Here is a 24086-nt window from a genome sequence, read left to right as displayed (position 1 = left end):
CCACCAGGTGTCTGTCACTCTCTGGCTGCCACGTTGGCGCTGTATTTCTGGCATGCTGATAGAGTGCATTGTTCGTCTTCTGAAGGTGGGGGGATGGAGAGAGGAGGATCCCAGCTGAACAAGCTGCTACTGGTCTGATTGCCTGTTCTCTTGGTAGCCGCACAGGCTGGCTCAGCTCAGTGGAGACATCCATTGCAGGGATAGCCTTGAGCTTCCCCTTCCTCTGACCGGGAGGCGCTGGCTGCAGTGTGTCTGCCCTGGCATTCCTGAGAGCTAGGAGGCGGGGCTGCCGGGCCAGGGGAAATCAGAACTGACCCAAATCAGAACTCACACCGAACCCCAAATGGTATGAAAAGCCCAGTCAAGTTCCCCTCCCCTGACTCTCTGAGGGAGATGAGGCGACTCCTACCTATTAACCAGGCCTTGCTGGTGAATCGGAGCAGAGGCTATGTGGGGGAATGGGCCACTTCCAGTGAGTCCATTAGGAGGGCAGCCTTAAGAGCCCCCTTATCTCCTTTCTCTCGTCCAAAGCCACTGGAAGTGAAGGATGTGGGCCTCTCCATCCCCTGGGAGCCTCCCAGACATGGGCAGTGATGTCCCCTAGACCAGTGGCTCTCAAACTTTTTTACTGGTGACCCCTTCCACACAGCAAGCCTCTGAGTGCGACCCCCCACCCTTATAAATTAAAAACACGTTTTAATATATTTAACACTATTATAAATGCTGGAGGCAAAGTGGGGTTTGGGGTGGAGGCTGACAGCTCACGACCTCCCCATGTAATAACCTCATGACCCCCTGAGGGGTCCCAACCCCCAGTTCGAGAACCCCTGCCCTAGAAGCATCCCCTGGCGCCGAATGGGGAAAGGAGGCAGGCAGCCTGTGTGATGCCCCTTAAGAAGAGGATCCTTTGCCATATGCAGTAGGCACCAGAATTGTCCAGTGCAGCTCTAGCCTCCAGGAGCTGCGGTCAGAAGGAGCCCTGTGGCTGAGTCATTGCAGCAAGGGGGATCACCCATTTTTCAAGCCTCATGTTTGGAGCATGGTAGTCACAGCTCTGGATGATTATTCTTCTCCTCTAGCTGACATACCGTATCTCCTCCCTCCCTTGCATTCACGTAAAGGTGATTTGTAATTTCATTTGTGTTTGCTGTGGGTGTTCTCCCCTGGAACAGCACCAGCTGGTAATTCCAGCCTGCCAGGGTCTCGGGGTGTAAAAATCATTGGTGTTAATCTCTGCAGGGAAAGGGAGAGGGTGAGAGAAAGAGAGGACAAGGGAAGGCCATTTAAGAAAAAAAGACCAGATGAATGAGAGAAAGTGGAAGAGGGAAAGCAGGAATGCAAACTAGCCTGGGAGAGAATGCAAGACAGACAGACAGTGCAGTAGAGACAGAGCGTGAAAGAACAAAGGAACGGAGGAAGGGGATGAGCGACAGAAGAATGAAAGAAGGCAGAGCACAGGTTAGCTGAGCACAGGTAATGGGTTGTGCTCTGAGCTGGAAGCCCACTGGGACCTCTTTGTCTAGTTGGCACTTCAAGCCACTGACTCACTCTGCTATGCTAGCAGAGCGGCTGCCAGTCAAGCCCCTAGAGCAGCCCTGAGCACCACAGATGTCAACTTCAGCTGCTCACGAGGCACGTGAGAGAGTCTCAAGCTCACCCTGGGGGTGGTGACATCCCTGCTCAGCTCCCTGTGTTGCAGGCACCTGCAGCTTCCCATTGTGATCCTGCCACAGTAGGGGGTGCCAAACTATGACCTCATGATGCTGCTCTGGCTCAAGGTGCTGCAATGGGGCTATTTCCCCACAGGCAGATACAAAGCAGGCCGGGTACTTGGATAGAAGAAGAGGCCTCTGCATTGGGGCTCAGGAGAGCTGGAGAGTTCCTTGTTCTGCCACAGACTTGCTGGGTGACCTTTGGTAAGTCACTTGTCTCTAGGCCTCAGTTTCCCATCTGTAGAAAGGGTTCTCTGGGTTGTCTCTTGGGACTGTAAGCTCTTTGGGGCAGAGTGCTGTCTCTTGCTTTGTGTCTGCATAACTCCCAGCACAACTGGGCCCTTAACTCAGCTGGAGCCTTATGGATGTGACTGTCGCTCCTTTGATTCCTCAGTCATCCCAGCTGTAAAACCTCGTTGAAGCTGCATTGAGCCAACAAACATGGCTAAAGCCAGAGCTATTTATCCAGAGTCACTGCAGCACCCAAACAAGCTCTGGTTCAAACCAGTCAGCGAGACTGCTCAGAACCCAAACCCAGCCTGCCGCATCTTCCTCTGCTAATAAATGGATCTTGTGTCAGCAGTGGTTCCCCTTGCCAAAGGTCTGTCTGTTATCCCAGCTGTCCTCCTCCTTCCCACATGGCAGTTTCAGCCCTTCAGAGGAACCTCATTGAAAATCAGCCAGATATTCCATTGGCCAGAATAGCAACATGGATCTTGATGAAACCAAACCTAAAGAACCCTACCAAAACAAGATATTCCACTGTGTGCCCCGCTCCCCTAGGGAGAGGACAAACACGTAACTAGAGCAAGGAAACTTTTTTGGTTTGAAAATGCTGATTTGTCAAAACTAAAACTTTTCTCAGACGTGTATTGCTTTTTACAAAAATTTAGCCATGAGGTCTCTCTCATTTTTTTTTCCTCCAAAAATTTCAAAGTGTTCGTTATTCCGATGAGGAATACAAACAAATTCCAAAACCTCAATCTTTTGCAACACAGAATTCTCACTTTCCTGCTTGTGCCAGGTGTTAGTGATGTCACTTAACACACTGCTGGAAGGTGCTTGGACGCTGTGGTGAGGCGTGTGATGTAAGAACCTATCTAGATTCGTTCTCCTGTTCAAGATCTCTCTTGCCATGGAATTGGCTTCTCCAGAGGCAAAAGGAATTCTTGATTTAGCTCAGAGGCACAGACTCTGGCAGCCGTGGGAATGAGCACTGAGCATTTAAAGGATATGATGTCAACCTTTATAACTCCTCTCCTGTATTGTGTCGTCTAATAAAGACATCAATTTAAACCCCTTTCAAGTGGCAATTACCTGACTAAAATGCAGTAAGGATCTTCGAACTTGGCATTAAAATTAACATGACTGGCTTTTAATTAATAGCCCCAGCCTGAAAGGATATTGTACTTTCTAAGCCAGAGGAGTGGCAGCACAATCACACATGCAGATAGGACAAGATTAGGGTAGTCAGTTAGCCATTGAGGGTATGTCTACACTGCAGTTACACCCCATCTCCCCGCAGCTGGCCCTTGTCAGGTCACTGGGGCTCATGGGTCAGAAAGGGGGGGCGAGGAGGGGCTGTAAAATCGTAGCGTATGCGGGATCCCAGAGCTCAGGCTGCAACCCAAGCCTGAATGTCTGCACTGCAATTTTACAGCCCCACAAGCCCGGGTCAGTTGACATGAGCTGACTGCAGGGTTTAATTGTAGTGTGGACATGGGGGTAGCGAGGAGTTCCCAGCCTGCTGACGGGATGCAGGGCTCTCAGGGCTCAAAGCATTCTCTCTCGCAGATGCCTGGCTGGCTGGTTCTTGTTCACTTGCTCGGGGACTAACTGGTCGCTGTATCTGAAGTCAGGAAGGAATTTTCCCCTATGACTGGTTGGCAGCGACCATGGGGTATTTTTTGCCAACCTCTGCAGCATGTGCTGTGGGTCACTTGCTAGGATTATCTGGCTGTATCTCACCTAATCAATGCCCTGCCCTTGCAGGGGCCTCAGGCACTGGTGTACCTTGCCTGTGCCTGTTCTCTGTGTGTGGCACATCATTGTCTCATCTCCGGCTGGCTGCGATACTTTGGTCTGAGTCTGGAGGTTGGGCTCAGTGCAGAGGTGGCTGGGTGCAGCTGAAGAGGCTGCAATACACAGGAGGACAGAACTGACTCTAATTGGAGCGTTGCCCTGTAGAGACCTAACCTGCATGATGCGGCTCCCGGTTAAACAGGGGGCCGCCTGAGTCTGCCAGGGTGCCCGTAGCTTTAGAATCAGTGGGTGAACTCTGTGCTGAGAGATGCGAGGCCTATCGACCTGTCTATAAAGGCAGAGCAAGGAACATGGCAGAGAGCAGCAGTAAAAACAGTCACCACCTGCTGCCCTCCGGGAGGGAGCGGAGGGGTCTCTCTCTGCACCATCTGCTCAGGGCCGAGCAGTGCCCATTGCAGTGGTAGCTGTGTCAAGAACTGAGCTGAGAACCCTCCATATCCCCTTGGCAGGCCCCTTCCAGGCTTGGCTTAGATCATTTGTAGGTTCTCCTGGAAGTAGGGTGACCAGATGTCCCGATTTTATAGGGACAGTCCCAATTTTGGGGTCTTTTTCTTATATAGGCTCCTATTACCCCCCCATCCCCACCCTGATTTTTCACACTTGCTGTCTGGTCATCCTACCTGGGAGCAGCCTGCAGGGCTCCTGCAAAGGTGTCTTCTCGCACCAAACGTCTTCCTCCTTGGTCCCCTATTCCCTGGTTACTCACCCTGCCTTCCTGTGCATGCATGGCTTGGGGCTTGCTGGCAAGCTGCTTTTCGGCAGCAGAGAAGCCAAGCATCTGACCCCTAGATGGGAGTATGCCAGTGCAGTTCCTCCCTTCCCCCAAAGACAAAGAATGCCTGGAGCAGTTCTCAGGAGAGCGGCTCCACCAGAGCCTCCTGGAGGGAAAGCTGCAAAGATCCGGAGAGTGGGGGGAGAGAGACAGGCCGAGAGCAATTTATAGTTAACCACGGCAAAACAAAATCCTGCATTCAGCAAGAGCCAATTTCCCTTCAGACTGGAGGAGGAGGGGGAGAAAAAATTGCGCTTCAAATTGGTGCTTCCAGTGCCAATTTTATTGACAAAATACAATAAAAAATCCCTTTATTTTATGTATTTGTTATGGTTGGGGAGGTGGGGGGGAATAAAACGCCCTGTGGATTTTTATTCCACAAACGGAGGTGGCTGGGTAAGGACAGGAATTCATAACATGGCCAGAGCTTGTAAGACACTTGGGCTTCCTGTGGAACCTCTTAGGGTAGGTTCTCATTGCAGCTAGGAGGTGTCTTGCTCGGACAGATATACAGGCGCTACCTCTGCTTGAGCTAGCACCCAAAAATAGCAGTGGTACCAGTGGCAGCTCAAGTCCAATCCCCCCCAACCCTGTGGGGGAACAGAGAGCACCCCCACCCAGGCTCCCGCGACTCAACTGCTATTTTTAACCCCGCGCTCCAGCAGAGCTAGCGCGTGTACGTCTACCAGAGCTACCCACGTCCCGCAGGGTATCGGTGTCAGGGCTGTGGTTAGAACTCTGGGCTCTCTGTTTTCCCAGCTGGTCTCTTAGCAGGCCTTTCCGCCCCTTTCCAAAGCTGCATTGGCAGACTGGGGAATCGTAAAATCTGCAGTGGTACAGGGAAGCCAGCAGCCCTTCATAAAGTGTCACTGATGTGGAAATACAGGATCAAATGAGTAGCAATTCGTAAGTCACCGCTTGACAGAACAAAACCCTCTACCGAGGAATTAAAACCATAAATATCCTACCGGGCCCTTTCTGGTTAACATGCTCCTGACATCTGGAATGGCAGCTCGCTGGAACCTATCTGCTGTCAAAGAGCTGTTGCAATTAAGTCGTGCGTGCAAATGGGAGAAGGGGGAAAACAATTTTTTAAGTGACTTGGCAGGTGATGAAAAACTAAAATACCTTTTTTTCTATTAACGCTGGCAAATTTCCCTTAAAAGGACTGGGTTAGAGACCAAGTTAATTGTCGGAGTCACTCGGCTGGCTCCTCTTCTCCTTCGGGGCAGAGCAGTGGTGGAAGTTGTATGGTTGAGTTCCCACTTAGCTTCCCTTCAAAGTTCTGCCGCCGTAATATTTAACGCTTTCCAGGGCGCTGCTTCACTCCAATGTCCTTCGCAAGCTCTGGAGGAAATACTAGAGCTGAGTGAATAGCTGGGTTGTTTTTTTTGGTTCGCTGGCAAGTCCAAAGAATCAACAAAACGTTTCAGCTTGAACACAATGTTTCATTTCCATTTTCATCATTTTATCTTTTTTATTGTTTAATGAAATTGATGGAAATTTTGAAAAGGCAAAGCTGTTTCTAGTTGAAATGAAACATTTTGACTTTGAATTTTTTTTTTGCGGGAGGGGGGGTGTTGCGGGAAGAGTTAACGCAAACATTTTGGCAAAACCGGCATGAATCTGGAAAACATTTTTGGTGTCACCAAATCTGTATTTTTTTGCTGGAAAAAAAAATCACCCAACTCTATGCAACGCTACTGAAGTGCAGCCATCTCTGGGGAGCAAACAAGATATTTGGCAAGGCATTGCAGGGATTTTGCGTTCATCCAGGAGGGGACAGGACCTGGTTTGGTTTTTGTTTTACTTAGAAGCTTGTCTAAGAGATCCAGTGAGGGCACTTTCTGGAACTCTGTTTTCTTATGCTGGAAAGATGAAGGATGGAGGCACTCTCATCTGGATTTGAACCTGTGGACTCAAGACAAGTGGATATTTCCTATACTTGAAAGTTAATGGAGATCAAGGTAGGGTGTGAATTTTAAGTGCAATGGCTGCTCCTAAATAACTCAGGAATGTCCGCACTTTTGTTCCGATTTATCTTAGCGCACTGTTATTGCTGGAATAAGGCTGTCTGCAGATGGAGTTAAGCAGGAACAACCCTATGTAGACATCTCTATCATGTACCAGAGGGGAAAGGACAGCAGCTTGGTGATGTCAAATGTGGCCCTATCCAATAATGCAATGACAGGACTTCATGGTCCCATCACCGCTTCCATCTGAGGGGGTCTCCACGTGCATGGCAGATGTTAACTTCTTCACAGAGGCATGGAGAAAGGAAGTGACTTGCCAAGTTCACGCAGGAGGCCAGTGGCAGAGGAAGGAGCATAATCTAGGACATTTATTTCTGAGGGCTAGCTGCAGTTTCCCTCCTTCAAATCAGCTGGTATTCTCCATCGCTTGCCCAGGCTGGGAACTGGCAGAACAGCCCGCCCACGAACCATCTCCCCGCTTCATCTGCCCCACCCCTTAACCTGAAGATTTCAGACACCTCAGTGAGCCATGGCTAACCGTGGTTCTGAGCTCTTTAAAATTCCACCTGCCCTGCAGCATGCATTCCATTGACTAACACTGAGTTCCTGTCTAAATGGAGAAGAGCATGCTCGAACATATGCAAGTGCACTTCCGGCAGGGCAGTTGGAATTATAAGGCTACAGGATTGTAGACAGCATCTGCATCTCTTCAACACAGGCAAATGCTGCAGTAATGTTGTTCGCAAATGTTCATTTGAATTCCACGTGTCTGTTTGGCGCTGTCATATCTGTTCTCCTTTCTTTGCTGTTCACACAGGTGGAATGCAATTTGTTTTTTTTGTTGTTTTTTTTGGATTTACTGGCTGTGGTTTCCGTGGTACAGAGTAAAGAAACACACACACTGTGATCTTAAGGAGATTACTTTTGTTGTGTTTTGTTTTGTTTTTAATTCCCCCTTAATCTAAATGCAGAAGTCAGCCAGAATGAATGCTGTGCATGTGGAGAAACAGAATTACTGGGGCAGGGGGTTGTTTGCACCAATACTTGGCTAGTTTCCATATGAATTTGCATTTTCAGGCAAATAATTGTATGTGGTGATTGCAATTCATTGTTCTCCTCAATCGTCTAATCAGAAGGCAGAAGTAATACCATGTGACTTAAGCAACCAATCAAATTCCAGGAATGATGACTAGCAGATAGTCAATCTCTGCCAAGATTTTCAAAAGTGCTTTAAGGATCTTGGGTGCCTTTAGGCTGACCAGACAGCAAGTGTGAAAAATCGGGACAGGGGGTGAGGGGTAATAGGAGCCTATATAAGAAACAGCCCCAAATATCGGGACTATCCCTATAAAATTGGGACATTTGATTACCCTAGGTGCCTCAGTGTTTGAGTGTCCAATCTGAGATGCCTTAAAGGGGCCTGATTTTCAGAGAGCGGTGCTGAGCACTTCCTGCAATTTGGGTCCTTTTTCAAGGCGATCCAAGCTGAGCCTCCCAAAACCACTAGTCACTTTTGGCCAAGATTTTTCAAAGCGAATCGTTCACGATCCCACCGGCAGTGAGTTCTTCATCCAGGCTGTTCAGTGAGTCCGCTCTTTTCCCTGGAGTCAGTGGATTCCTGCTCTTAAGGGCCATTCCTGCTCACCTCAGTGAGTATTGCTCGTCTGGCCAGGGCCTGACGGTCTAAAGGCAGCCTCCCTTCCTGTCTCCTTGCTGTGAACTGACAGCATCATTCAAGGAGAACCAAGGAGACTCTTGGTGCGGAGATAAAGGCAGTAACAGATGAGCCGTCATTTCTGGAAGAGATGGGCATTTGGAGTCCACAGGATCATCATTCAGCATAAGAAATCTCTTGCCAGTGTCTTTATGGGTTTCTTGCAGCCAAGATAAGCCCGAGACCATCCGAGGAACAAATGAAGGGCTGCAGTATCGATCTGAATTCACACTGAGATGGTTCTTTCCATTCACATCCAGAGGCAGCTCCCCCTTGCTTGTCTCCCCACAGCCTTGCTTTCAGCAATGGAGAACTACAGCCAAAATGCCTGTGGCATGGGGAGGGTCAGCCATGTCTCATGTTAGACTTTGCTCATTGGTGCTGCCTCTTTAAGGGAGGATGCAGTAGCCTCTTCCTCCTGCCCAGGTTGCTACCACAGATACCAAAACACACGAGCCTTTGCATAGGAAGCTTTCCAGTGAGAGCCAAGCCCTGCCCAAGTCTCACAGGTTCTTAGTGCTTTCTCCTTTGCAGATGGGGAAACTGAGGCACAGACGTGGTTTGCCTGAGGTCACCTGACAAGTGGCTGGCCAGGCAGGGAGTCAAACTCCAGAGTCCTGATTTCCAGCTTATTGGCCTTGCCGCTAGATCACCTGAAGCAGATGAGGGAAGTGTGCCAAGATGGGGCCCGGAGTGGGGGAAAAACCAGGAGTGTCCTTATTTTGTGTAATGGTGTAATGATCTTAAAGCTCTGCTCAAGGATAGCGACACCATTAACTAATACCCAGGCTGTTCCTCAGCATCTGTGTCTGTCTGTGCTTCCCACAAGAACAAGTGCTAAGCATCTACAACACTCGGCAGGATTTTGTTTCCTTTGCAAATACTAATATGCTTCAAGGTGCTTGACAGTAGCCCCACCTAGCTTGTCAAGGGTGTGAGTGTTGCATTATTTTGGGTAACTGTTTTGTTTCTCTTAGTCTGGTCAGTAATTTCAGGCCAATCTGCAGAGGCAAAGTGGTGGGAGGTGAGTTTGAATCCTAAACTCTGCCTGTAGCTCACTTCAGGTGGGAATCTCACGGGGGATGTTGCTCAGCTCACAGCAGGTAAAATTCCGCTAGGTCTTTCCACATATCTTACTAGCCTGGGTGAGAGCATCCTACAGTGAGCTCTCAAGGAAGATCCGTTCTGCTCTCCAAGCCAGTTGCAAGAAACCATCACCTCCAGATTTAGTGGGGAAATCGGTGCTCACTTTGCAAATGAACCAAGAGACCAACTCCGCCTTCCAGTAAATGTCTGGGATCCCTTCTAGTCTTGAACCAAGCTCTGGCCAGCCACAGCACGTCAGAGGTTTTAATAGCTGCTAACAAGGAGACCATCTTATTCAGGGATGGGATGACTTGAGTGAGGGGGCTACTGCTGTGTGTCTTGGGAGTCTGGAATTTAATAGATTGAAGTTCTGCTTTGAGGTGAAGAACCATCTGCTTTTGTGAAACTAACTGGTCCTCTCCCCAGAATTCCCCCGGTCCTGTCTCCCTGGTCTTGTGCCAAGCCAGTTCCAGGGCTTTCACCACCTCACTTGTTTCAAAGTTCTGGTCAGGAATACTGAGGTTGATCTAGGAAGCTGCAGCAGTGATAGTGGTGCACATGCCTAATCCGCGGAGATCCAGCTTGAAACGCTCGTGAGGCAAAAAACGTTCCCGCAAACTGAAATGCAGTTTGGGTCACCTCCTAGCCTCTCAGCGGTTTGCATTGCAGAGTGCAGCAGATAGAGAATTGGCAGCCTCTGCAAAAGAACCTGGACGCTAGTGGGTCAGGACTGAAATATCTTGGCAGAGTTATACTGTCATGTTTATTGCACAGTGTCTGGTTATTTATAGAGTGCTATAAATCTCTCCTACATTCTGCTAAATGTACCCAATATTCCTTCTGAAAACGACTGTTCAGCTGCATACCAGAACTCCCTACAAACTCCTGCTTGGGCTACCCTCGACCAGTCATTATCACCTAGCTGCGTCTGCCACAAAGTACTGCCTGTCTGTCTCCTATTCCTAAGCACCCATGGCGGTAGATAGGAACAGTCAGGGCCTGTAATTCTCCCCAGGTGTGGCTTCCACAGAAGTAGCAATGATGGAAGCCTTAGCTAGGGCTCAGGAGGTGTCTCACTACCATGACGTCTACCCCTGCTCCAAGAGATCTCCAGCTTCCTTGTGCTAGGCTTCAAAATCAAAGGCCACAACTCCACTGAATGCTTTTCCTAAGAGCTATTCTCAGACACAGGGCCCTGGCTTTCATGAGCAGGAAGCAGTGTGTGGGCTGCAAAAAAAGCTGCTCTCACGAGCTGTTGGTGGGGTGTCACATCTGGGAGCTCTCTCTCTCCAGGCTGCAGCTTAATATGTGTGAGAAGCTTCTGAACAGCAGCCACATCTGTTCCTGGAAGTTTATGGGTGTCCTGCAGCAAATAGGCTCCCCTGGGAAAGATGGCTACGCAGATGGAGGCACTTTGTTTGTAATGACTGGAATACTGTGACAACAGTTATGATGAAAGGAATAAACAGCATTGATGGTTTTGTCTTATTTAACGCTGACATCCTGAGGTCAAACTGTTGATCTCCGAGGAATACTCAAAAGCATTAGTCAAACGCAGAATCTTCTGCCTTGTAGTTCTGCTGCATGATTTATAAACCACAGGGGTAAAAAGAAGTTGTTTCTCTCCTCTCCAACTGCTAGAGAATATTTAGACCTCCTAGGTTTCTCGCTATGTTCTCCTGCTCATTTTAACTTGAGTTTTCTGTGAACATGAAAGCACCAATGCTTTGTCCTCTTGGGAGCAGACGGACTGGGGGCTTTCTGAACATTATGTAGGATTTGCCATGCTGCATTGTACTGTATCTGCTTGCTAGCTGTTCCAGTAGTGTGGCTGCATTTACTTGCAATATTACTCAGCCATTAGGTGTCTCTATGCAGCACAGAGTTCCAAGCAGGCAGTAGTCCTCAGTAAACAAAGTAGATCAAGCTGGAACTCAAACTGTGTGGAAGTGGATTTGTGTGCCTCTAGTTTTCGGTACTAAGCGTCTCCTGTTTGATAGACTGTGGTTCCATATATTGTAACAAAGATGGGAAAATACCTACAAGGGACCCAGTAAATTGTGCAACTTTACATAGGAGGCAAACGTTCCTTCTTAAACCCACATGGCAATCAGCTTAGCCTGAAGCATGAGCTTTGATTTTTTTTTTCTCCCCTCGCTACCCCACCTTTAACTTTCACAGCTACAATGTTGCTAGAGGTGGGACCATGTTGCCAAATTCAGATCTGGATTCTAAGCCTTCATTTCCAAAGGTGTGTGGTGTTTAGACCATTATAAGAGATCGAGGCTAATGCCAACATTCAGATCCTGATCAAGGTTTGGATTTTGCATCCCCTGCTTCCACATAAAGTTAGAAAAAGGTTTGGATGCAGCATTTGAAGTCAAGCCCATCTCAGTGATTGTCATGGGAATCTCTGGTCCTCTTAGAAATCCACACCATGGTAAGCTCTCCTCAAGCTCCTTCCCCGCCTACTGTAGGATTGTATACTCCCCATCGCCACATATCTATCCCCCGCCTGGGCCATGTGCAGCCTGCCTGCCTGCCTTCGCCAGCCTACGGCCAAAGGAGTTCATGCAGCTCTCTGGCCCTTGTTGAGCCATGGGGCTCAGGAGTGCAACTGGTTTGGGACAGGCAGTTGACCAGTTACTCTCTGCTACAGGCTGCTGGGATCACAGTCTGATAGGACTAGAGACAGAGAATCTTTTAAAGGACTGAAGCTACCGCTGGTACCTGGAAGGGAGATGTGGATTGTCTTTCCCCACAGTGGCCAAACATCCAGGGTCCAGAGGGGTGGAAGGTGCTGTGGATAATATTGGCGTTGTCACAGAGACCTAACTTTGTTCACTGTGATTGTATTGGGTGAACATAGGCCCGCGTCATTTACTGAAAGCCCAGTTTTTTGTAAATTTATACAACTTTGACAAATTTGAAATAGATTTTTTTAAAATCACTACAGTTTTGTTTTCCCCCATCCCCCACCCTCCCCCCAAAAGAGAGTTGACCGATCGTGGCTTAGAGCATCTGTTTTTCTGTGTGTGTGCCGTGCATAGTCCAATGAGGTCTTGGTCATGACTGGGATTTCCCTCGGCAATATTCCCCATGTCAATATTAATAAGCACAGTGTAAACAGCAAGGTGGCTTTCCACGTGTGTAACAATTTGGCAGACTCTGTTAGCCCTGTGTGTCCAGAACATTTTAAAATTCAGATTTAACCCCATCCCCTCTAGAGAGAGAGAGCTTGAAGTTTTGACTCTCCTGAGGCCTGTAATGATCCGTGTGAGGAGTTATCTCCAGCTGAATCTTCGCTTAACACGCATCTTGGTGGTGGTTTGCTGCTGCTGTCACTCACAAGTTGATAATGATCAAGAAGGATTCAGGACTTTGTGTTCCCCGCATGGTCTGGGCGCCACACCTGTCGTCTTGGGCTTTTAAAAAATTCGTAATAATTTGCGATCGGGAGACCATTTCTTGCTCATAAAAGTCACTGACTGCACTGGCTGGCCACAGTGAGAGCACGTGCTAGGTATGTTTTCCTAATGCAGGGCTGCCAATCTGCTCTGATCTGCTCTTGAGTGCTCCTTGCTAGTCTAGCCACAGTCCCTCTTCTACCTCCAGAACAGCTCTGCCAATGCAATTCATTTCAGATCTGCAGTGTCCCCTGCTTGGCTCTACCAAGGCACTTAAATTGTATCTGTATTATGATTTTCCCCCATCCAACCCTTGTCGAGGTGACTATGGAGCTGAATTTCAGGTGACCTTGGGCCCGCTCCTGGTTTTGGATGGGGACCAGACAAAGCCAAGAAACTTTGAACTGGAGCCAGGTAAAACTCTCTTGTTTCAACTGAGTGTCACTTACAATGTAGGGTTCCTTTGAACCCAGATTCAAAGTAGGGACCCCCATGCAAACTAGAACTTGGAGACAGGTTCACGCAGGTCCTTGAGAACCCAGGCTGCTGAGTTTTATCTCTTTCTAGCCAGCTGTTTTGCCTGGAAGAAGAAAAGCAGGTAAATCTCTCACTGGATCATTTTTTTTTAAATCTGCTGCTGCTGCCTAACTCAAGTCCTTCAGTGAGACAAAACTGTTTATATTCAGAAATCAATCTCTTTTTGAAATGCGTCATCCTTGATTTCCCCCTCCCCCAGTTGTATTTGCAACCTGTTCTATTTTGGACAAATGAAGCAGAAAACAGGTTTAAAAACTCAGAAATACAGCATTTGCACAAATTAATAATCCATAATATGCCAATGAAGGGCTTGAACCAAAACTCTGGTTCTAAATCCACCTAGGCCTGGGGAAAATTTGGAGCGAGGACTGAGGGGGTCTGAATTTTATGGCTTTCCTCTATAAACACAGTTTATGGGTTAAGGTCCACGTTTATCTTCGTAAACACGTTTGCAGGTGTTTTTGCAAAGTGTTTCTCTTCCCTTTGGAATCTTGTTGGATTTAAGTTGTACAATAGAACCCAGAAGGTCAGTCTGAGACACGGGCCCATCTGCTCAGTGCCCTATGTATACAATTGGGTTTGTTTATACTACAGTATTTTTAAAACCTACCAAATGTTTGTTCCAGGTTACAAATAATTAAACAAGATTCAAAGAGGAAGAGAGAGACTCTTCTAAGGACCTGCAAACCTTTTTTATTAAGGAGGTGAGCATGTGGAGAGCTGACCTGGCATTTCTCAACAAAGAAACATCACATTTTTTTCACCACAAATACTGATTCATCAAAACTGAAACTGTTTGTTTGCAAAATAGGGTGGGTTTTGACAAATCTCCTGATGCAAGAAATTATTGGGAAAAAATGGCAATGTCCTATTTTTATGTTTTTGAACCAGAAAGTGTCAGGGTTGTTCGAGTCAAAACAACTTTTTGTTTCAAAACTGAAGTAAATTTAGACGAAAAACATTTTGAAACATCAAATCAAAACACTTTGATTGGCCCAGATAAAAATATTTCACAAACCGATGGACTGGGAGGGCAAAAAATGGGATTTAGACTTTTCAACCCAATTTGGGATGGGGGAATAATTATTTTTATATTGAAAGTTTTGGGGGCTGGGAAATCGTTTTCCCACCCAGCCCTTAACCCAGCATGGACACTGGTGGAGTGTCTGCCCATGAACTCAACGTACTTGTCTGTCCTTCATCTAGATGCGAGTTTGTACTTGGAGTTGAACTCACAGCTAGGATCAGCCTTGGCCTCAAAGAACTTACAGACAAATGGTGGGGAATTGAGGCAGAGAGAGACTATGGGACATGCCCAGTGTCACACAGAAAATTGTGGTAGAGCTGGGAACTGACCTTGTCCCTTAACCACAGAGTGTTCCTTCCTCCACAATTGCTGCTATTGTCTTTTGCAGGACCTTCTCCTCTGCCTTTTTTAATGCCACTAAATGTGTGTTAATTTCCTGGCTTTGGTATTATCGGTTGTAGGATGGCTGTAGTGATGGTTGGGGGTTTCCTTTTTATTCTGATTGTATTTTGAATAATCGTATAGCACCCAGAAGGGCACTTTATAAATGGAATATTGTTATTATTTTATTAATAGTCTCAAACCAGGCACCCAGATCAGAAACTCCTTTTCTTCCCCCATCCCCTTGAATTTATTGGAAATTCAGATCTGGCTCCAGCTATACAACAGACACAGAGCAGAATAGCAAACCCCGGCAGCCCTAAGGTTTGAAAAACTCCATTTTCTGATCAGAAGCTGGCTCTGAATTCTAATTATTATGATTATCAGTGTTTACATTCCTCTGCATTTTCTAGCATCCATCCACATTAAACGTCCCTTGCAAAGCTGACAACAAGGGTGTGGAAGATCTGACAGTTGCTTCCATTCAGTAACATAATAATCAGCTTCCCCGCCGTGCGAGATGCATCTCCTGCAGCGAAGGAAGCGACTGCAGGAACCCACACACAGCTGTGATGCTCTGGCATACAGCAGAGCCAGAGACAATGTGGGCAGGTGGGGGTGCCTAGCACAGAGTTGCACTTGAGGGACAGGCCAGCTCCTGAAGCAGTTTGGTAGAGCTGGTCGGAAAGGGGGGCTTTTATGTGTTGAAAATGTCAACTTTTTATTTAAAAAAGAGACTCCCTTTGCGGGGAACTGAAAAAAGTGTTTGTTTGTTTTTTCCCCTAACAAAAAATGGGAAATGGCTGAGAAATTTCTACCAAAAGTTTCACTTGCTCGAAACCCCCCAACTATCTGGTTTGGGGCAGTTTCAGCAGACTTTCCTGCCAGTCCTAGAGTTCAGTCGGTTGTGATCAGTCTGTTGTCATGGAAGATCTCTTGGCCTCAGTCGTACGTTCTTAAAGATAACGCCTGGCCCTCCAAAGGAGGTTTAGGCCAAGCACATCCAAGTTAGGTTGCTAATCTGAGCCCTTGGAGCAAAAGGGGAATCTGATCTCCCTTCAGATTCTCCAGTTGTTATAATAGTTTATGAGCCTGATTCAAAACCCGCTGAAGTTGATGGAAAGGCTTAGCCCTTAGCGAGATGGAAATGCACCGGAGACCCACCAAACTCATTGCACACAGGTCACCTGGCCACGGCCAGATGGTAATTCAGTCCCTAATAGCACTGGATCTGTATCCGCTCTGCCAGGCAGCCTCTCTCCAGCTCTGATCTCGATAACCTGAGTTCACCGCCAGCATTCCTTGTGTCTGTCACCTTCCATGTCCAATAATAACGTCCAGCACTGCTTGGGAAAATCCTAGCAGAACAATGGACTTTCTGCCTTGCTATGAGGCTTCATGGCTGGTCTGCACCCACTGGCGAAGGAATTCTCTGGGGAGAACTAGCTATTGTCCAGGGGGCTGGGAGTGGACAGCAGCAAGCAGGAAATCGAAAGCTGTATCCCAGAGGGAGGGTGAGCAGTAGGTACATGGGATCTGACGGAGCAAGGATAGGTTTCAATGAAGTGCGCACACTGACCTATAGAGTAGTGGTTTTCCAACTGTGGGTCACGACCCAGTACTGGGTTGCAGAATGGAAGGTGGTGCTGCCTGGCTAAGGCAGGCTAGTTCCTACCTGTTCTGACACCGCATTGCGCCCCGGAAGCCCTAGGTGCCGGACCTGCTGCTGGCCACTTCCAGGGTGCAGCATGGTCTGTGGTGCCAGGACAGGCGGGAAGCCTGCCTCTGCACCCCAGCTGTGCCGCTGACTGGGAGCCACCACATGCCCCAACCCCACGCCCCAATATCCTGCCCCAGCCATGAGCCCGCCCCAACCAGGAACCTCCTCCTGCACCCCAAGCCCCTCATCCCCAGCCCCACCCGAGAGCCCTGACCCCCTCCCAGAGCCTCCTCCCACACCCTGAACCCCTCATTCCTGGCCCCACCCCACGGCCCTCATCCCCGCACCCCAATCCTCTGCCACAGCCCTGAGCTCCTCCCAAACCACTCCTCTCCAGCTCCGTTGGGTCACGGGCATCAACAATTTTCTTCAACTGGGTTACCAGAAAAAAAGTTTGAAAACCACTGCTCTAGAGGAAATGGTACCATGTGTATGGAAAGTGGCTTGGAGCCAGGCAGGGTGGGGTGGGAGTGGGGGAGGGACTTCAAGGGATAAAGACAGAGAGAGATTTCCAGCCCTTCCGGGAGGGATGCCAGGGATCAAGGCCAGAAATCCAGGGAACGGGGCCAGGACAGGGTTATTGTAATCCCTTGAAGGATTCATTTGCCAGCTACAAAAGCAAAAGAAAGCAGCACCCTGAAATGGAGACTAGCTATTTTGCAGCAATTAGCTGTTGGTGCCGGCTGCTGCTATTGGAGGCAATCCAAGGCAGAGCAGAGGCAAAGGGAGGACAAGTGCCCAGGTTGTGTCTGGGTGGGGTTGCTTCATCACGCATCGGAGCTGGTGGCTCTGGGATTCATGCAAGATCTTCTCTGAATGCTGTCCAGACCAGCAAACTCCCTGGGATGGAGGGGTCAGTTCTGTCTCATTTCATTGCACTAGGTGCATTAGAGTAGGTTGTTGCCTGCCTCTCAAGCATCGGGATCAGACCGCAGGTCCATCGAATCCACCTTGTGGTAGCCATATCTTCCCAAAGGGGCAGGGAGAGTGCATCCAAAATCAGAGGGAACCGGAAATAAATACACTGGATCAGCTTTAGTGAATGCACCCAGCTATGCCAGGTAAGCGCACCGAACTCCCCAAAGCTGTCCTGACTCTTGGCAGCTGCATAGTTTGCATCCAGATCCAGAAGTCAAACATCCCTGGGGTGTGTGGGTCCTGGCCCATCTCCAGTCCTGTCCCAGAATGAAGTGAGCGCCCTGAGAAAGCAAGGAGGTTCCTTTCATCTGTCCGTTGCTTTGTCATGGCCAGGCACATGGAGGAATTTGTACCAGAATAATCACAATGAGGCCATGAGAAAATGGCTGACATCCTGCTTCTCATCCCTCTTCAGCTGCTTCTCCTCAGGCCACCAGGCTGCAGAACGGGAAGAGCTTTCCCAAGGGCTTAGCAGATCCTGCCAACCCGAGCGGCTTTTCAGACAATAAAATAGTCACACGAATAGAAAGAAACCACAGCAAGAGTGCCTGGCTTTGGCAGGGAGCGGTCACTGACCCAGCCGGCAAAGCTACACTGAATTCTTTTTTTCCTTGGGTATCTGGCTGCATGGGAAATCTTGTGCAGTGCAGGCAGCCACTTATTCCATGGCTGCTTAGGCCAGACCTGGCTACTGAGGACCCCAGACACTCTGAAGACTGGGCATTGGAGCTAATGAGGACCACTGTCTCTCTCTCCAAATAACATTCACCCTTGGATTGGTGACTAGTATTGTCCTGTACCCTGCAAACCCTCAGAGAATAGGACAAGTAAGGAGGCATGCATGCACATTGCTGTGTGTGGTCTTTGTACCCAAGAGTGTGCCTCTTTGGTGCTCTATGCATGGAAACTAGTGCATGCTTTTTGCATGTCTGTGCATGTTTGGCTGTGTTTGTGTGTGCATCCATGTGCCTCTGGTGCTGTGGGTGTTTGTGTGGGGATGGGGGCAGGACGTGGCAGATGAAGGGGAGGGTGATGTCTGGAGTCTCTTCTTTTACAGAAAGTGAAAAATCAATGCTTGACCTTTAAAGGAGTTTATGAATTCCTGGCTTAGGGATCGATGCTCATTGATTTTTTGTGTCGGTGTGGGCTTTCCATGTACACGATCCGGTGATGAAAGCTATGTTTGCTGAGCTCAGAGCAGGCAGAAGGAGGTGCCATTTCCAGCCAGCTGCCTGGAGTAAAACGTGGGGTTTTTCTCTTTTTTTTCCTGTTGCTCCATGGCAGCCATGAACCCAGGGGCCAAGGCCGGCCGGGCGGAACTGATGGAGTTGTAAAGCCGTCTGGGATTTTAAAAGGATCAACAACTTAGGAATCTTTTGAAAGGGCAGCAGCAAGAATTACGTGTGTGTGTGTGCGCGCGGGGGCATGTGTTCATCCCTCCCCACCTGTCTGCATGCTAAAGTTGCTCTCTATCAGCTCACACATTGTTTGGCAAAATACTCTTTCCCCATGTCCCTGCTGCAGAAACCCGCAGAGCCTGGCTCAGTACTGCAAGTTCAGTATTGTCAAAACTAGCTTGTTAAAGGGGCTGGGAGAAGAAGCTACTGTGATCTGTTGTGGGAAGACCTCCCCCGCTCCTCAGATTGTTCACGAGCTAAGCCTACTTCACTGGACACTGTGGGATATTGACATCTGCCTCATACGCACTTCTCACGGAGAAGGTGCCTACGGGGGTTATAGATAGTGGATCAGTGTTTGGCTCTCTTCCTCTTCTGGGCAGTGTTGAAGGAAAGGAGAATACTGCCATTTTGGACTAGCTTCATGCATGCAGTCCTGGGCTGATTTCCTCCCCCCCCCCCACCCCGACCCTATGTGAACAGGTGCGTGGTAACATGTAGCTCTCTCTATGCCTACAACTGGTTCTGCTTACCTGCATGTAACCATGACATGCATCCCCTACCACCTGTGACTAGGGATGTGATTCCTGAGCCGCCCCCTGATGACCGAGTGTGGCAGGCCCAGCCCTTCCAAAAGGGGCAGTAGGGGCCAAAAACCTAACTTGTTTCAAGACTGAGCTTGAGCAGTTGATGGAGGGGATGGTGTGATGAGGTTGCCTAGAATGGCACATGGCCCGTCCACGACTGCTAGTAGTGGATATCTCCAATGGCCGGTGATGGGACACTAGATGGGGAGGGCTCTGAGTCTTTCCCGGGTGTCTGGTTGGTGGGTCTTGCCCACATACTCAGGGCCTAACTGATCGCCCTATTTGGGGTCAGGCAGGAATTTTCGCCCCAGGTTAGATTGGCAGATACCCTGGAGCGTTTTCACCTTCCTTTGCAGTGTGGGGCATGGGTCATTTGCTGGTTTGAAGTAGAGTAAATGATGAATCCTCTGTAACTTGAAGTCTTAAAATCAAGGCATGAGGACTATTCAGTAACTCAGCCAGAGGTTAGGGGCCCATTACAGGAGTGGGTGGGGGAGGTTCTGTGGCCTGCAATGTGCAGGAGGTCAGACTAGATGGTCATGATGGTCCCTCTGGCCTTCAAGTCTATGAGAATAGTGGATTGGAAGGCATGTGAGTGGATGGGCTGCAGGACCCCTCCAAATGCAGGGCCCTGTCCACTCTCATAGAGCTAAGGTCTCCACAGGCTGGGTGAACGGCCAGAGGGGAGAATCCGGTTAGGCTAGGTCAGTTGTGTACAGGCCAACTCAACCTTACTATGTCAAGCCCATTCCAGCAGATCTTCCAGATGTAGGTGTCTTAGGTCGCCTCCACACAAGAGCGTGGGTGGGCAGGTAAGGGCTGAAGCCAACTCCTTCCAATGCGCTAGGATCCCTGTTGCAGGCTGGGGCATGAAGGTGAAGGACATGTGCTTTGCCATGTGTCTGGGCCAGCAAAGTTCATCCCAGGAGTGTAGAGTACAAGATCAATGTCAGTCATCGTCCTGGCTTGAGAGGGGCAAAAATGGTACGTTTTGTCCCAGGCTGTCATTCCCTCCCAGGAATCTGTGACCGTTTGGTTGAATAGCTAATTTCCCATTGAAAAGGGGAGATTGCGGAGTCTTTGCATATTTTCCATTTTAGCTGTGAGAGGTTTTGGATGTCTGAATTGTTCAATGAATTGTAGCATAAACATATGCAGCTCTGGCTCCTGCCAGGCTCAGAAACACTGTAGGGAGAGTGAAAGGAAGGTTAGTCTTGGAGTAAAGGCATTCAACCGGGACTTAGGAGAGTCCAGGTCAGTTCCTAGCTAGGTCACAGACTCATTATCTGATCTTCAGCAAGCCAGCTGAGATTCAGTTTTTCAGTGCTTAGCATGCAGGAGCTCCCATGTGTAGGGCCAGATTTCCTAAAGAGCTCGATGCCTTGGACATGTCATTAGGGTTTGTCTGCATTGGAAATAATAAATAAGTATGATCTTAACTCATGTTGGCTAACTCGAGTTAACTTAGGATGAAGACATGGCTACTTGGGTAAGATGCTCAAGTTAAAGCCTGTAGAGGAGCCTGAGGTTTAACCAGAGCTGCTCACCTCAATTCAAAGCCAGGTTGCTGGGTCTTTACTACTGTTTTAACCTGTTAGCTGACCCAAGTTCAGAACACACCTTTTTCTGCAGCATAGACATACTGTTGGTCTATCTGGCCTCAGTTCCCCATCTGTAACAGTAATAATAATATTATTTCCTTTCTATGGCCCTTTGTCTATTTAAACCATGAGCTCTTCAGGGTAGGGACTGCTTTGTACCATGTTTATGTACAGCACCTAGCACACTGGGGCCCTGATTTTGGTTGGGGCATCTCAGTGCTATTGAAATACAGATGATACAGAAAGACCAGTCTCGTGGTCCTGTTTCTATTGTAGCTTACTTCAGTGGAATAAATTGACTTGAACAAGGCAGGAGTATTTCCAATTAAGTCAATGGGCTAGGTGAGATCAGAATAATTTCCATTGTCTTTCAGATCAGAATCAGCATGTTCTGTATTGACAAATCCATCCAAAAGCCCTCTCCCCCCACGCCGATTTTCCGTAACAAAATTCTTTCAACTTATTAAACAAAGTAAAGCTTTTCCAAAGAATGATAGACCTAAAGGTGGTTTAGAAGCCAGCACACAGCTGTACGAATAAGATATTTCAGTTCTCTGGCAATTCTGAAAAATTTAAAGAGAATGGTTTCAAGCAGAAGTAAAACCCAACATTTTGTGAATTGAAGAGTCAACTTTTGGTCTGGGTCAAATGAAATATTTTGCTTCAATTCTGAAAATTTAAATTTTTTTAAAACGAATTAAAGACTATTTTGAATTGAAGATATTTTGAAATGAAATGTTTCAAATGTTTTGGACATTTTTTTCATTTCTTTTTTTGACCAAAACAATTTGGTGAACTCCACATGCGTTTGCAAAATATTTTTCTGTCACCGAATCTGCATTTTTCACCAAAAAATGTTTTGCTTGAAAAATTTCATCCAGTTTTACACACTTCCCATCACTAGCTTTCAAGCTGCTCTTCTGTGCAACTCCACTCATGCAGGTGCCATCTAGAACATGAGTTGCAACGTTCTCTGGCGGGGGCATCCCATCAGCTCAGTGCCTATTGCCAGGGTAGTATGGGAGGGAAGCTTCCACTGTTGCTCTGTCTTGCGGACTAACATAGCTCATCTGTCTCCAAGGCTATCGTTGCAGCTCGTACTGAAGTTCTATTCATAAATGAAATGCTTCGTGGTAGCTTGACCTTGGCTATGTGACACTTACCATGTTAAAGAGGGACTGAAGAATGCTGATGTCTTGGTCCCTCCCCGCTCCTAAGTCAAGCGGCACGTGAGGAGAAACCAAGGCCTGCTGAGTCTGTTTCTGTACATACACCATGTATATTCATGTCCGCCCACTGCTCTCCCCAGCAGAAGTTGCTTTAGTTAACAGTTGTGGAGTAGATGTAAGGTGCTGGGAACAGAAGGCTCTGAATGCTGCTCAGCTGTTGATAACGTGTGGGGGCTGGTAGCCATGTAATAGAAACATTGGCATGTTAAAGGAGGTTGAAAAAGAAATGGCACTAGGTCTCCATCCCTGAGAGTGGAGGCTGGAGGTGGGCCTGACGCAGGACTCTGACTCTGGGCCCCCTTCTGCATTCCACAACTGGCCCAGTTTATAATGGGATGAAACCAGAGCTCAGCTCTACATAAGCCCTGTATTATGGTACTACCTAGAGGCCCCAGATGAGATGCAGAGCCCATCATGCTGGGCACTAGTACAAAGAGATAGTCCTTTCCCTTAAGGGCTTACAGTCTAAATAGACAAAGCATGTGAGAATGCAAGTGTTTCCTAATGGGTAGAGCACTTTGCTGGGATTCAGGGACCTGTGTTCGATCACTGGCCTGCTGAGTGACCTGGGGCAAGTCATTTTGCCTCTCCATGCCTCAGTTTCTCCAGCTGCGAAAGGGGGATAATGAAACCACCTCCTTTGTAAAGTGCTTTGAGACAAATGCTATCAAAGAGCTAAGTATTCTAATGATCCATGGGGGGAAGGGAAGCAAAGAGAAAGTGAATCGCCCAAGGAGTCTGTGGCAGAACAGGCAACCAAGTCTCTAGTGTCCCTCTCCAGTGCTCTAACCACACGATTGCCCTTTCTTTTTCCCCAACCTAATCTCCAACTTCAGTTCCAACCTGGCATTGGCAGCACAATGTAAACTGCACTCGGCTCCACCAGGGATATGATTTAGAAACCACCTTTGCTCAGTGGTTGTTTCATTGGCTGGGGGATTTCGCTTTGCTCCCCGTCCCTTGCATAGCATGGCTACCGTGAGCCATCTTCCGCACGTGTGACCCGCCAGTCACTATCGAATCCAGGAGTTTCTCCTGCCTCACAGCCCAGAGGTGGCTGCCTTTTGAGCTGGGGCTGAAGTCCAGTGACGCCCCCACAGACACACACGTCGCAAGCTGGTGAAGTACTCTGTGGTTTGTGACAGGCGCTCTCGAAATGAATAACAATTAGAATCCCACCTGTGAATTAAGTCATCCAGACAATGGACCTGAGTGACAGCTCACCTCTGCTTCCATTTCCACTCAAACAGCTGCCTGCTGATGGGGCTTCAGCAGCCCAGCTGATCCAAGGAGCACCCTGAAGAGGAAAAAGGAGGAAGGCGGAGGTAGAGCAGGCTTTCCACTCAGGCAACATACCAAGCCCTGTCACACAGAACACACCCTTCCCCTCAGAGTGAGTCTCATGCTAGAGATGTAGGACGTGGCTGTAATGCATTGTAAAGGGCTTCTGTACTGAGGTTCTTTGATGCAGATAGACCCTGCGGGTGTCTCTAGTTTCCAGGCTGACACGGACCCTGCTAGTTACTGTTGCTATAACAGGGGCTCCCCGAATCCTGGTCTTGATTGCACACTGCATTGCAACCCTCTCCCTTGTCATCAACAAACGGTTTGCTGGTGACTGCCACGAATCATTGGAAAAGCTGCAGAAGCAGAGGGTGAAGCAGGGAACGGGAAGAGGAGTAGCATAAGAGCAGAGAGATGGAGAAAAGAAAGTCTCTGACCAGTGCATTGCAAAATGGGCCCATTTGCAATGATGGAACAATGGTCCCACCCCAAGGTCTCTGGCAACTTGATCTTTACCCTCCTAGTTCTTGAAAATAACAGGGGTATCTGATGGGATTATGGGCCAGGGGAGATGACGGCTCCAGGAATGCAAACTCCAGGGGCACTGAGCAAAACCAGCCCCTCAACCCAGTGCAAACTCTGACACTCGTATGTAATCCGACAATGTATCCAGCCTCGCCTACTGTCTCTCCTAATGT

General features: G+C 48.4%; 1 protein-coding gene across 5 annotated transcripts in view; it reads left to right on the top strand.

The window, feature by feature from the left end:
- Positions 1-1789: 1789 nt before the first annotated feature.
- Positions 1790-24086, top strand: part of LOC120375737 (protein CEPU-1) — a 757368-nt gene continuing 735071 nt past the window's right edge. Inside the window, exons 1-2 of one of the 5 annotated variants that reach the window (XM_039496604.1) lie at positions 1790-1916; positions 23355-23497. The gene's annotated coding sequence lies outside the window, so the exon portion shown is untranslated. Of the gene's footprint in view, positions 1917-13870; positions 13949-23354; positions 23498-24086 lie in introns of all 5 variants that reach the window. The other 4 variants (XM_039496607.1, XM_039496609.1, XM_039496605.1 and 1 more) reach the window with 4 other exon arrangements.

This window comes from Mauremys reevesii, linkage group 12, assembly GCF_016161935.1.
Source record: "Mauremys reevesii isolate NIE-2019 linkage group 12, ASM1616193v1, whole genome shotgun sequence".
NCBI lineage: Eukaryota > Metazoa > Chordata > Testudines > Geoemydidae > Mauremys > Mauremys reevesii.
Note: the sequence above shows the minus strand (reverse complement) of the source record. Positions and strands in the feature narration are given on the sequence as shown.